Genomic DNA, 13,631 nt, shown 5'->3' with positions numbered 1-13,631 from the left:
CTATTATATTTAATTATTTTATTGTTAAGTTATGAAGGGATCTGTACTATTATATTTGTTAATCATATAACTTTTATTTTTAAACACAAACAACAATATAACATATTTATTTTATTTAAACCTTAATCTACCTTGCTCGATGAATGATTGTAGTAATACAACAATTAGTAAGATGCATAAACTACGTACTAACCTAACCTAGTACATAAATGTAGGAAGAAGCAATAGGTATTATACAAAGAAAATCAGATAAATACTCGAAAGTTGTAATATGATTCTGGTTTAAATTATTATCAATGTACCATATATTTCATATTGTCTCATTAAAAATGTACAATAGTATTACTATTATAACAGTATTATATAATGCAATATACTATATATAGTTATTGTATTTAAATTTCAAAAAATCTAATTATCTGTATTTAGTTTAAATACAAATGTTAAATTATTATTAAACTTAAAAATAAGAACAATATTTGTGGTTTTTTGTTGATTTTTTACAATATTATAATTTTTAAGTGAATTATGAGTATTGTTAAGTACTAATATTTTACATAAGTACTCATAACTTGCTAAAAATTTAAATACTGTAAAAAACTTACGAGAAAACACAGATAATGTTCTTAAAGTTTTATAATTAGTAATTTCATTCTAATATAAGCTAAAAACACAAAATTAGAACTGTTGAACTTATATTCTAACATGGTATGCGTTAATAAGACGTAGATAACATATGCGTGTACGTCGTATTCTAAACATTATTCACTAAATATTTATTATATTAGGTAATAGTTTGTAGATTTTTTTTATTGTATATAATATATTTTTATATATTTAAAAAACAAAATCAATTTATTACTTTATTAAAACTTGCAGAACATAAATAAAATACTTAATTAAATCGCAAAAAGAACTGTTAAATATATAGAATTAAATATAATAATCAATACTCTTGGACATTTTAAAAAGAAAATTAGTTGATTCTTATATTTTAATGTTCATAGTATAATAATACGAACTGTAGAAATCTAAATTACACAAAAGTTACAGTAGGTACACGTAATTCATGAATGTAATTTTAATGATTTATCTTGATTAGTTTAATAAATTTGATAAAAATAAATAGGATATAAGATATAATACTTTCTAGTAAAAATTATTTAAAATACCTAGATGGGTACACCTACTTTAGATTTAATCGTCGCAACTACGATAATAATATACTATATTATGAAAGTACTATACAATAATGTAAACAATATATATTATTTTCACTAAAATATTAATCATTCTCATTTATTATTATTGTTATTATTATTATTATTATATATTATTCATCGTTAAAATACTTAAATACGTGGTTTTATTCAAATTTGAAATTTTTCGAATTTCTTTAAAAAAATAACAGTATTTGTATATATTTTATATATTTTAGTTTTTTTTTTAGTTTCAGTATGAAATGCTTAAGAGAAACTTAACAATAACAATTACAGATTTTATAAATTTTTTACTACAAAATACGTCTTATAATTGGTAAATTTTCATGAATTTAATGAATTTTGTAAAAATTTAAACTTCAAACACATATAAAAAAAATAATTGAATCTAAATACTTTTATAATTTTTATATGAATATAAGAAAAACATATATGGAATCTTGTATTAAGCTTTCAAAAATTTTGACAAAGCGAATAATTTTTTATAAACATTTACAAAAAAATAACAAAAAAATAAAAATAATAAATTAAATTGATAATTCCACATGCCTATAAATATCTTAAAAAGAGTCAAAACATTTTTAAAATTATACCATGTTTAGAAAATAACAAAATAAACACTTAATAAAATTTCAAGTTTCTACAGTGACTTGTTCTTGAATTATAACAAAATAAAGAAACATATTGAATCTAAAACTGGTTTAGAGTAAAAGTTTCCATTTTTCCCTAATTTTTCACATAATTAATCGCTACGCTCAGATCCGAAAATACACATCAGCTTATATTAATATATTAATATTATTTTTTCTTTTAAATTATGTAATATAAATAATAAATAAATGTTGACTCCAAAACAATTAATCGAAATAAATTAAACATTTAGTGTTACTTACAAGTAGTTAAATTTTAAGTTAAAAGTCATCTATTTAATTATTTATATTTATTTCTTTAGTAGAAAAATTACATAATTAAATATTTGTTGTAAGAGCCATTAGGGTTTCATGAAAAAATATATCATAATGTTGGTTATGACTTATAAGTACTTAATATTAAATTTTAAAATATTTGACATTGAAACATATCCAATCACTGTTTAAAAAATAAAATAAAATGTATACTAATTAATAGTTAATATATTAGTATGTATGGTTTAAGTATATATTATTATATAAATAAAATATACAAACATTAAATAAAGATATATGACACATTAATATGTTGACATAAAATATGGATAATAACTCACTACAGACACAAGGGCCGTACACTAATATTACAAATAGGTATTTTATAGCTTATATAATAAAATAAAATAATACATTCAACATATTTTATAGTTAACAGTAATAATTATTTAAACTTGTAATATTACTATTACACCTAAATAAAACCTGAAAATAATGAAACTATTTACATACATACACTACACAACAGTGTATAAAATAACACGTATAATCAAGTGATTCTGTTTAAACTTTAAATAAATATTATGCATCAGTAATATTTAAAAAGGTTTGTTTTGAAGAAAAAATAGTAGTTTCAATAGATATGCATCATTTACGTAAAATATTTTACTTCCTAAAAATTAGAACAAAATTATTATTGATTACCTATTTAAATGTAATTTTGAATATAAACATGCATCTTTTATTTGAAGTTACATGAATATTAAAAAATTAATTACAAATTACAAGTTACAAATTTAATTTGATTACGTACCTAACTACTAACTTTGATTCATGTAACTGATTACTGACCAATTTTAGTGTTCATCAATGCCGATTAAATTACCTTTATGATATAGCTATATATGTATAATTGTATTAAAATAATAGTATTATGATATAGATATACAAGCCAAAAATCAATAACAGTCGATCGTAAATTTCACTTAAAAGCCATTAGGGTTGTCGTCGCTGCAGTTCAGTTATAACCTTAAATTAGTTTCGTTAAAGGAGGCGGTGGGTGTATGTATACGTATACTGAATAGCGCGGGGATAAAAAAAAAACAACGACTGCGGTTGTTATTATATAATCCGCGAACGCACGCTGCTCCACCGGTGCCGCTGCTGTGGCAATATTTCAATCGGCTCGCTAGCACGCGACAGGAGCGTCTTTTTAATGCGTTCCTAAAAACGAGGTTTAATTAATGTCGCGGCGGCTGCACCACCAAAATTAATATCGGCCCCCTAGTCTCGTTTGCTTCTTTTCTTTTTTTCCTTCTGCAGCTTTCCACGATTTTTTTTCTTCATTCGTAACACCCTTCGTCTTCGCGTTATACTAATATATAAAATATATGCGGACCGAGTGGCCCATAATGGGCACTGTTTAACATGATAAATCCATTTGTGTAAAGACCCTGCGTGGTAAACAGAAAAAATGAGAAAAACTCATGATTAGCAAAATCTTAAAACAAAATCCATGACAAGTGCCGGAACCTGACGATGATATTGTCCAACAGAAACGGTAAGATTATAATGATGTACGACAAATTGGTCATATTTTATTGATTACGCAAGTGCGAATCCAGAAATATTTTTTTGAGCGGGCCCGTAAATTTAACCATAAAAGATAATACGATAAAATTATGATATAATTATAAACAATTTTCATTTAGTCATAAATATTTCAATAAATAGTCCAATACTAATAATAGAAAAAAAAAATAAAAATATTGAAATATAGTTACGTGAAAAAATGTAATTTCCTTAATTTATCACGTGAAAATTAATTTAAAACTTCGTCTGGGTTTTGTATAAACTCTTAACTGCTATTAAATAAAATATAAGTATACAATTAGGCATGTCTTAGTCAATAGCTAAAAAAACAAAATAAAACCAACCTATTTGGTTAATATACTAATAAAAATTCTAAAATAACAACTTGAATGCCAATATTCAAAATTAAAATTACTGTTTTTAAAAATTTTGATTGGGTCCGGGCCCACCCGGCCCACCCTCTAGATCCGCATCTGTGATTACATATTATTTATAAAGAATAATTATTATTGATTTAATGACTTGCTATTTAAATTTTTTGTAACAACCCATAAACCCATATTTTTTAAAACTCATAATTCCTAACTATAAATGGTTGTATCAAACGGAAAGCTGATACTGTTAATTAAATAACAGTAAATATTTAATTTTTAAATGTTAATAAAATGTTTGTAGTTATGAACGGTATAAAATAAGGGTTACTGAAGAATAAAAGGAATGTGAGAATACTTGGCAAATCACCTTGTACAATTTATTGATGTTAACCGTTAACGCGGACTCGTTATTCTCGCGCGCCTAACCACTATTGTTGTCATTTCGTTTAACATCGTAGTAGTGTAGCACACTCGGTGTGTACATACTACATAGTTTATATGCGCGTGTACAATATAATGTGAGTTTTCAGCAACCGAATGAGTGGGTGTAGTGACGGAATCGCAGTGGTAGCGGGGGAAGCAGTCGTGACGGTGGTGCAGTGGTCGTCATGCCACAAGTCGCTACAATAGTAATCAACTGGACTTTCTAAATGAACCTCATGTGTCATGTCGTTTTCGTCAGCACGCACGCGGTCCCATCAATCCCTTTCGATCTCCCTTTTCATTTTCCCTACCACCGCCACCGAGCCGTGGAAAACGACCAAAGTCCGCGATTTCCCAAACGCGTTTTTACCAACAGTCAAATACAACATGCCACCCAGATATATACCACTTTTGACTAGGTCTCGGGTGTTCTCATGGGAATCAATTTAGGGAGCGCTAACACAAAACTTTTAACGTTCTACAACCGTGTATGTGTGTGTATACAGTGTTTATTGTGTGAACTCTGTACTATAGGAATTACGTATCTAAAGGTATGCGCATATTATATCTTTGACGTAATATTATATTGTATGCGCTTAGTTAACAAAATTAAAACTAGTATATTTTATAGTAATGTTATTAACGAAAAACTGAATTATTATTATTACCATAATTGTTATTACAAATCTGACAAATACACTAAAAAAACTTCTGCACATATCATTATTTATTATAATTATGAGCATTCATTATGAAGTGTGTGAGACCTATTGAGCCTGCTGTGATATATTTTAAAATAAATTATTATAGTAGATACAAATTATGTAAAGAACTAATGAACAAAAATCATACCACTTAAAGAGTATATCAACCTATATTACTAAGTATATAATTATTTTATGTTAAGTTTTTAGATATTGTTATTAGATAAAATATTTTATTTACTATTAAGTATAAGCTATACAGCAGGTTGAATAATTTTTTGACAAAAGTATCTATTACATTTGAAAATAACATCGTGTGTAAAAAATATAATAGGTACCTATTCGTAAGTTTCCCCATAAATAATGTTTTTAAGCTATTATAAACTATTTAATATCGTTATTCAAAGTTTTAATATTCAATGTCATTCAATTATTAAGTAAAAATTAAATTGATTTTTTGGTAATTTTCTTTTTTTATTAATATATTAGCGCTATAAAGCTAACCTAGGTTTTACAACTTACAAATAAATCTGTATTAAATTTTTAAACCTTGGAAATGAAAATGAAAATTTTTATGAATTTCTAACTATAAAATAATTTGGAAACTTTCAAGATTTTTTGAATTTTGTCGAAATTCTAAATTTAAACACAAACAAAGAAATATTGAGATGATCAATTTTAAATATTTTACGAATGCCAAATCATTTATCGACATCTATCATACTATAATATTATAATGATAAAAAAATAATATTAACTGCAAATTATTTTATGTTTATTTATAAATATTTTATCGTATTTTATTTTATCCATCATCTTCTGAACATATACACTATATCCATAAATAACTCTAAAAAATCAAAACTTAAAATGCGCCATTAGTAAAAACATGATGCATATATTTTCACACCTATTTATATAGATAAGAAACAGTCTTTGTTAATAAAACCACTTTATGACACATAATATAAATAGTTTAGACGAAGAACTCAAGAATGCACATTGTACACTGCATAGGGTCAATAAGTGCTTACCTGTATAACTATTCTACTGGCATGCCTAAGTATATGAGCTACTATTTTACAGTTTTATTTACAAAATATTCAAAACAGTTGTTGCGCGCCGTTAAATTTGAATTATAAGATTAACCGTCAATAGTCGCACAGGCTAGAAAAATTTTAAATAGGTTTTGTATTGTAGTTCATATATTTATAGTTCCGGTAAGAAAATATATAAAATAATGCTTCCATGATTTATTAAATATAAATTTTAACTCAAGGTTTTTAATAAATATCTACCTAAAATATTAGTATAATAATACGAGTATATATGTCGCATCCATATCGCGTTATTGTACGTTTCGCGAAATGGACAACGTTTGCATCCATTTCGCGAAATGAAACCGCGATTTCTCCACTTCACGTAATTACACAATATGGATAATATTTCGTGAAATGGATACCTAAACTATCGTCAACGGAACTTGTTCCGTCATTTGGATGTCCATATAACAAAACTTAAAAAAAATTTTATTTTTATATATTATATATTTTATTCCTAAAAGTTTAATTAAATTATTACACAAATTAAACATTTAATATATTTTGTTTTTAGATAAAAAGAACTTTGTTAATTTGGTACTCTATTACATGTCTATATTGCGACTGTGAGCTATAGCTACACTTAAGTATGAAAGATAATACCTAATATAATAAATGCTACAAAAAATTATTATTATTATTTTATATCATATAATAATAATAGATTTAATCAACGCTCAACAACCACAATTTCTCGATTTCTTCCATTTGATTATATTATGATTATTTAACTTAAGTGATTTATCATAGTTATCTAAATATTAGCTGTAAAATAATTCAGTAATTTTAAAATATTGTAGGACTGTAGGTATGTTTTAATAATCTAGACACAAAATATTAAATTCATATTATTTAAAGCAGAATTAAATAATAAGTTTTTATAATATTTATATATATATATATAAATTAAAGAAATATTTTAATATTTTGGTATAATGCCAAATGGTATAACTAACAATAATAATTTTGCTTGTTTACTTAATCTGTGTTTGTGCCGCAAAAAAATCATACATTTTAAAGGTGCTCAAAAAGTATTTCAATGATAAATTCATTAAGTTAAACTTTCTCTAACAACAATAATTATCTTATCGTATACATTATTAGTTATTTAAAAAATATGTATATTAAAAAGTTGTAAAAAATAACAATTACAATATGGAAAAGCTTATTAATTTAATTGTGTATACTATAGTAAGTTATTAGTGTATTCAATCAATTATAATTTTATGTGTACATTTTAATATTATAAATTATAGAGTACAAGAAAAATATTTTGTTTATCAAATGTTATAGGTATCAATAATATCATCATATAATGATAATATAATAGGTACCTAACTAATTTAAAATATTTATGAAAATACAAAGCACAAATTATTTGTATAAACATTTATCAAAAATTACTATTCTTTAAAATATGTAAAGTAAACTGTGATGTAAGTATTTCTAATATTTTAAAATTTAAAAAAATTTAAACTGTCTATATCTGTATTGACTGTGTTGTATTAGAGAGCATTAACAATAATTTTAGTTGGCCGATTATTTTTTCGTATCTTACACTTCAAATAAAATAATTTCTGTTTACATTACAATATACATCTTGTTGCCACAGCAAATATTTATCTTCAGTTTTCTATATGGGGTGGTAGGTAAAAGGATATCATATGTTACGAAAGGGGTTCGAATTATGTAGTTTTTAAATGTTTAGTGTCCCTTGGGGTACTCAATTATATTGTTAACTTCTTTACAGAAATCATAAAATTAGGTTGTTTTTTTAATACAACATATTTTAATTATTTTTGTAAGCCATATTAGATTATTTTAAGGAATTAAAATTAAATTAACAAAGAAATACTATAAATTACAAATAATAGAATTTGTTTAACAATAATTTATTTTTTATATTATATTTTAATTAATATAATACAAAGTAGTAAGTACCCATATAATATAAATAATCTAAAAAATAAAATTTTTTACAAAATTAAGAAATTTTCCATAAAAGTGCATCTATGATTCTTACGATATACTAAGTCTTATAGATATATTTTATGTAAGTCATAAAATTAAAAAAAAACCTACCCCTTGTATTTTATAAATAAAATAACAGAATGTATCTTTATTGAAATACGCTTTATATCTTATTGTCATTATTTTATATTATTGCTGGTGGTTTTTAATTTATACGTTGTATTTATTATAATTTATTTTCAAAGCCTTTAATATTATTTTTTAAATCAAATTAAACACGTGTTTGTTTCATTATTAAAAATTGTAACTGAAAAATAATAATTAAAAATTACATTTTTTATTGTAACGTGTCACAAGGGACAGGGGTCTTTTTCATATTACCCGCGCGCTCGTGTATGAGCTTAGCACTCCCTGAAGAGTATTAATACAACCTAGTGAGATTTTCTCTTAAGGCATAAAAACCTATTAAGACATAAACTTTTAAACTGTGAAAAATATGGCGCGAACACCTATACCAAACTTTGTGTAACATTACTAGTGAGTTACACCAATGTTATAAGTAAGACGTAAAAAAAAAAAAATTAAAATTTATAAGTACGCAAATGAAATTCTTAAAGACACTAAAAGAACCTACTATTTTATATTTCATATTTTTTCACAAAAAGACGGAGACCAAAAATTCCTTTTTTTTTTTTGTTTAAAAAAAAAAATAATAATAATAATAATATTAATCATTTATACCAATCACCATATACAATATTATGTATAACTAAATACGTTTTATAAAAATTTTACAGTTAATAAGTAGATATTTAACTAGGTATATATTTGTGTATAGTATGTCTATATTTTGAATACAAAATTCCTCTAACAGGTATTTAAAAAGAAATATCAAATATTCATCATACGCACAATTTTAAAGTCATTAATTGTTGTTGTATTTCTACAATGGAGATTTAAACGAAAAACAAAAACTTTCTCTTGAATAGTTATTATTGTTCCTATATTGTAATTCAAATTTATATATAGGATTTTAGGATTTTAAACTTCATAATTCATAATTCGTATTATACAAAAACATATAATTGAAAATAATAAAATATGTTGATCCATATATATAGATTAATACAATAATACGCAACCATAGTATAATATTAGTTTTCCCTGTAGTTTAGCGTTGTGATTGTAGTTGATATGATAAATAAAGTTATAACATAAACAAACCTTAAAATATCTCAAATTTTACATTATAAAATATATTGCAACATATATAATACAATTTTAATACATTTATAATGTATAATTTTAGAAATAAAATGTAACCACGAATTTTATAAATATTATACGTATTATACCTACCTATTACTTAAAACCTTACCTAGCACTTATGTTATAAATTAATTGAAAAGACTCCTGCATCTATGTTTTTTTGTAATCGTTTCGTTTGTCTTCTTATCATAATCTTTTAATCTTACTAACCTTAGGACTAATAAAACTCGTATTCGTGTTATCAAATTTAAAATTTTAACTTTTCCCGGCTCATTAATATATTTATAAGTGTCCATCATATTATGTAGAGTAGCTAATAGCCATTCTAATTCATATGCATAGATATTAAAAATAAAATCCACATTTTTTGTGTACGCATATTTGATTTGTAAGTATCTAAATGCTAAATAATATTATAAACAAATGTTTATGATATTATAATAATGGCATAATGCACAAGTAGAAGGAAATATATCAAGTCTACCATTTTTTAATTAGAAAATCGGATGTTAAATATTTTAATTTATACACAAAAAAAATTTTTATTTATTGTTCTAATTATTATAAAAAAATGTGTTTTTATTATTTTCAATGTATCGACATTAAAAAAATCCATCGCAATAGTTCAGGAATAAGACGTTTTTTTGTTTCCTGAAAATAGAGTTAGCTATTTTAACTTAGTTTCACGTTATAAAATAATTTACAAATCACTAAATACAATCACTTAACATTTAATGAATTAGTATAAAAAGATAATCTTTTTGTCCCATAAACAAGATTTAGTGGCCAATGATTGATCTATTAAATATTAGTAAACCAATAAATCAATCAATTTTTATGTAATCCAAAGACCAGCGTAACATCTAGGTACCTATAGTAGCTCAAAAGAGTTAAAACCTAATAAATCATCAATTTTCAACAAAATATACCTAATGAATTCATATTAAAATATAATACACATAGATCATAAATAATCTATACATAGATGTAGATTATGCTATCGTTACGTTAAATTTCTTGTGATGTCAAATTAAATTAACTCAAAACTTAGATGAATAAATTTAACTAATATATACAAAATAGGTAATTATCTAATAACTACGACCTAATTACCTAATTTCTATATTATGCTGTTTAAGATTTTATATTATGCTCATTATTCATATTAATAACAATAACCCTAGGTATGAACAATTTATTAGTATGTTTATTGTTGGAAAATTACATTTAATTTATACAAAATAAGGTACCTATATTTACTTTAGTTTGTGACTAAAAAATTAAACGTAATTCCTTATTATAATTTATAAATAGATACATAGGTATTAATATTAAACTGAAATAACAAATGGTTTCAAATTAGAAAATAATATAATTAATTATTTTATTAAATTTATTTTCATTAATAAACATTAGGAAATAATAGTGTGTGCTTAAAGATGTAACATAACTAGAAATTTAAAAAAGAGCAGATAAAAGACACAATATAGATAATAAATATGCGCCATTTTCAGTTAAGAATAAGTTATATAGATAGGTTAACTATCGTTCTTTAAAAATTGATATACTATAAATATCTATATTATAAAGTACTGTAAGTACTGTTAGAGACAATAGAGAATAGACCATGGCAAATGTTTATAAATTACTTACATAATATAAATGAAAGAATCTTTAAAATAGTTCATAACGAAATACTTTAATCCCGGTGGCACCATAGTTCAAAAATGCAATCAAATTTCAGCCTATGTGTATATACTTAATAACTGGTATGTACTGTATTATAATAAAAATACTTTGCTTTTAAATAGATTTTCATTTTTCTATACGAGTATATCACTGTTATTTAAATGTTTAATTCATTATTAAAAAAACTAATTAGGTACCTACTCTGTTTTTCGTTGCAATAAATATTGTGTTGTGTATAAGTGAGTTTTGGAACAAACTGTTTAAATATATAATATAAGGCATAAGCTATACAGTAAATAATAATAATTATATAGATTTAAATAATGTTTATTTCTGTACAAGTAGGCCACAAATAATAATTGACATTTTAAAACTGTAATTTATCAAAACGGTTGCAGACTGCAGTAGCCGCATAATCATTAACAATTGACCTAAAGAACCTAATTGATAATTAATAAGAAAAAAACCATCTATAGTAAAAACTTTAACATGGTAATAATTTTCAATAACTAAGTATTTTATAAGCCATACTAAAAAATTTGTTTAAATATATAATACCGATAACATAAACATTATAAATAAATTATTTTATTATCAAAGTTTTTTTTTTAATCTAAAATAACTTATTTTAAATCACCGGAAACTTAAACAATAATAAGGTCACAGAGGGATTTATTTATCTTATCCCGCAATAAGATAGTCCACTCACAGTAGCAGTCACATATATAGAGGTACGGTAGCGAGAGGGAGTACACAAAAAAACTGCATAATATATGACACTGAAAACACCCTCTTTAGTCTTTTTCTGTGTGGTGCGTGTGTTTTGTACTATAAAATAAATGACGTCGGTTAACGTTTTATAAAACATTATCGATTATAAAATCATGAAAATAAGGAAAACACCATATGGTTGCCGAACGGTACATATAACATTATTATACACATAGTAATGATCTCTTAGTATAACGTTCCGAGGCTGGTACATATGTATATCATACGATTATCATGTATACAGTTTATATTATACTCGATCGGTGGAAGCATCGATGTAAACAAAAGAATATAACGATGCACCTAAATTCAACATGATAATATGTAAATTACACTGCATGGTATTTGTTAGTAAATAACACGTGACATAAACCTAGAAAAAAAAGTCACTCTACAATTTTACCATGTATTTTTTATATACATAATATTAAATAATATAAATTCAATGGTTACTCAACATATTTTAACAATTACTCTTATTATATCAGCTTTTCGTTAATTTTAAAATTTTACTAATACTGTGGTTATAGATGTATACTCAACAATTGATTATTTCGTAAATTTGTCATCGAATAAAAAATTAATAACATGAATCTATTAGTATTTATGTTTTTAAATGAATAAAATTAATTATAAATAGGTAGGTGATAAATAATAATTATAACAACTATGGGAACATGTTTTAAAATCATTATAAACTATGAAAAAAATAAATGTAATTTAATAAATTTATCATGATTTTCCTTGAAAATTAGCTATTCCTAATAATTATTTATTAAATGTTTGTGTATTAAGTTATATCGCAATATAGGTACCTTAGATATAACGATGATTACTACACATTTATACAGGCCTTTCTAAGCAATAATTAACGCAATGAAAAAGTCTACAATTTATCAACCACACGACTATAATCAACAAAGAGACTAAAAGTAAAAAATAGATGAATGAGTAATTTTTCGCTAGTTGATTTTAGTGTTCAAATTTTCAGGTCTTTATAAATAGAGATTTTTATTTGTTATATAACACACGGAGTAAAGACAATATTAAAAAATAAATGGACTTGAAGACTGAATCACCTAAAGAGATGTAAGATTTATAATAAGATACCTAATTATTTTTAAAGCCGATTTATTCAAAACATCATTATAATAATACTAATACTAATACTAATATATAAAGTATTTCTAAAAACAACTTAATTTTTACATTTTGAACAATAAATTACGCATAATCAGACTTGATAAAATGCTTTTAAAAAGTAGGTATTTAGAATAAATAATACTCGAATACTTATAAAATACTACAATAAAAAGAATATTACGAATAAAGTACCTATTTAAAATATTATATCTACTTGTCTTTATGATAATTTGAAATACTATATAGTCAATGTTAAAATATATCTATTAAATTTATATAATTATGTATATAGTATATACCTACATATGTATAACTTTATTTTTAACTGTGATAATTTATGATTTATAAAGTAACAATGAATATTAAATAAACAATTTATTTAAAATGCTTTCGAAAGTAGGTACTCAGAATACAGAATTCAATACTTAAGAGAAACAAATTCTAAAAGTACCTATTCCGAACGCTGTAT

The sequence above is a fragment of the Melanaphis sacchari genome, unplaced genomic scaffold (genome assembly GCF_002803265.2).
Source record: "Melanaphis sacchari strain LSU unplaced genomic scaffold, SCAv2.0 Contig141_pilon_pilon, whole genome shotgun sequence".
NCBI classification, from domain to species: domain Eukaryota; kingdom Metazoa; phylum Arthropoda; class Insecta; order Hemiptera; family Aphididae; genus Melanaphis; species Melanaphis sacchari.
The sequence above is the reverse complement of the archived record's forward strand: the minus strand, read 5'-3'. Positions refer to the sequence as shown.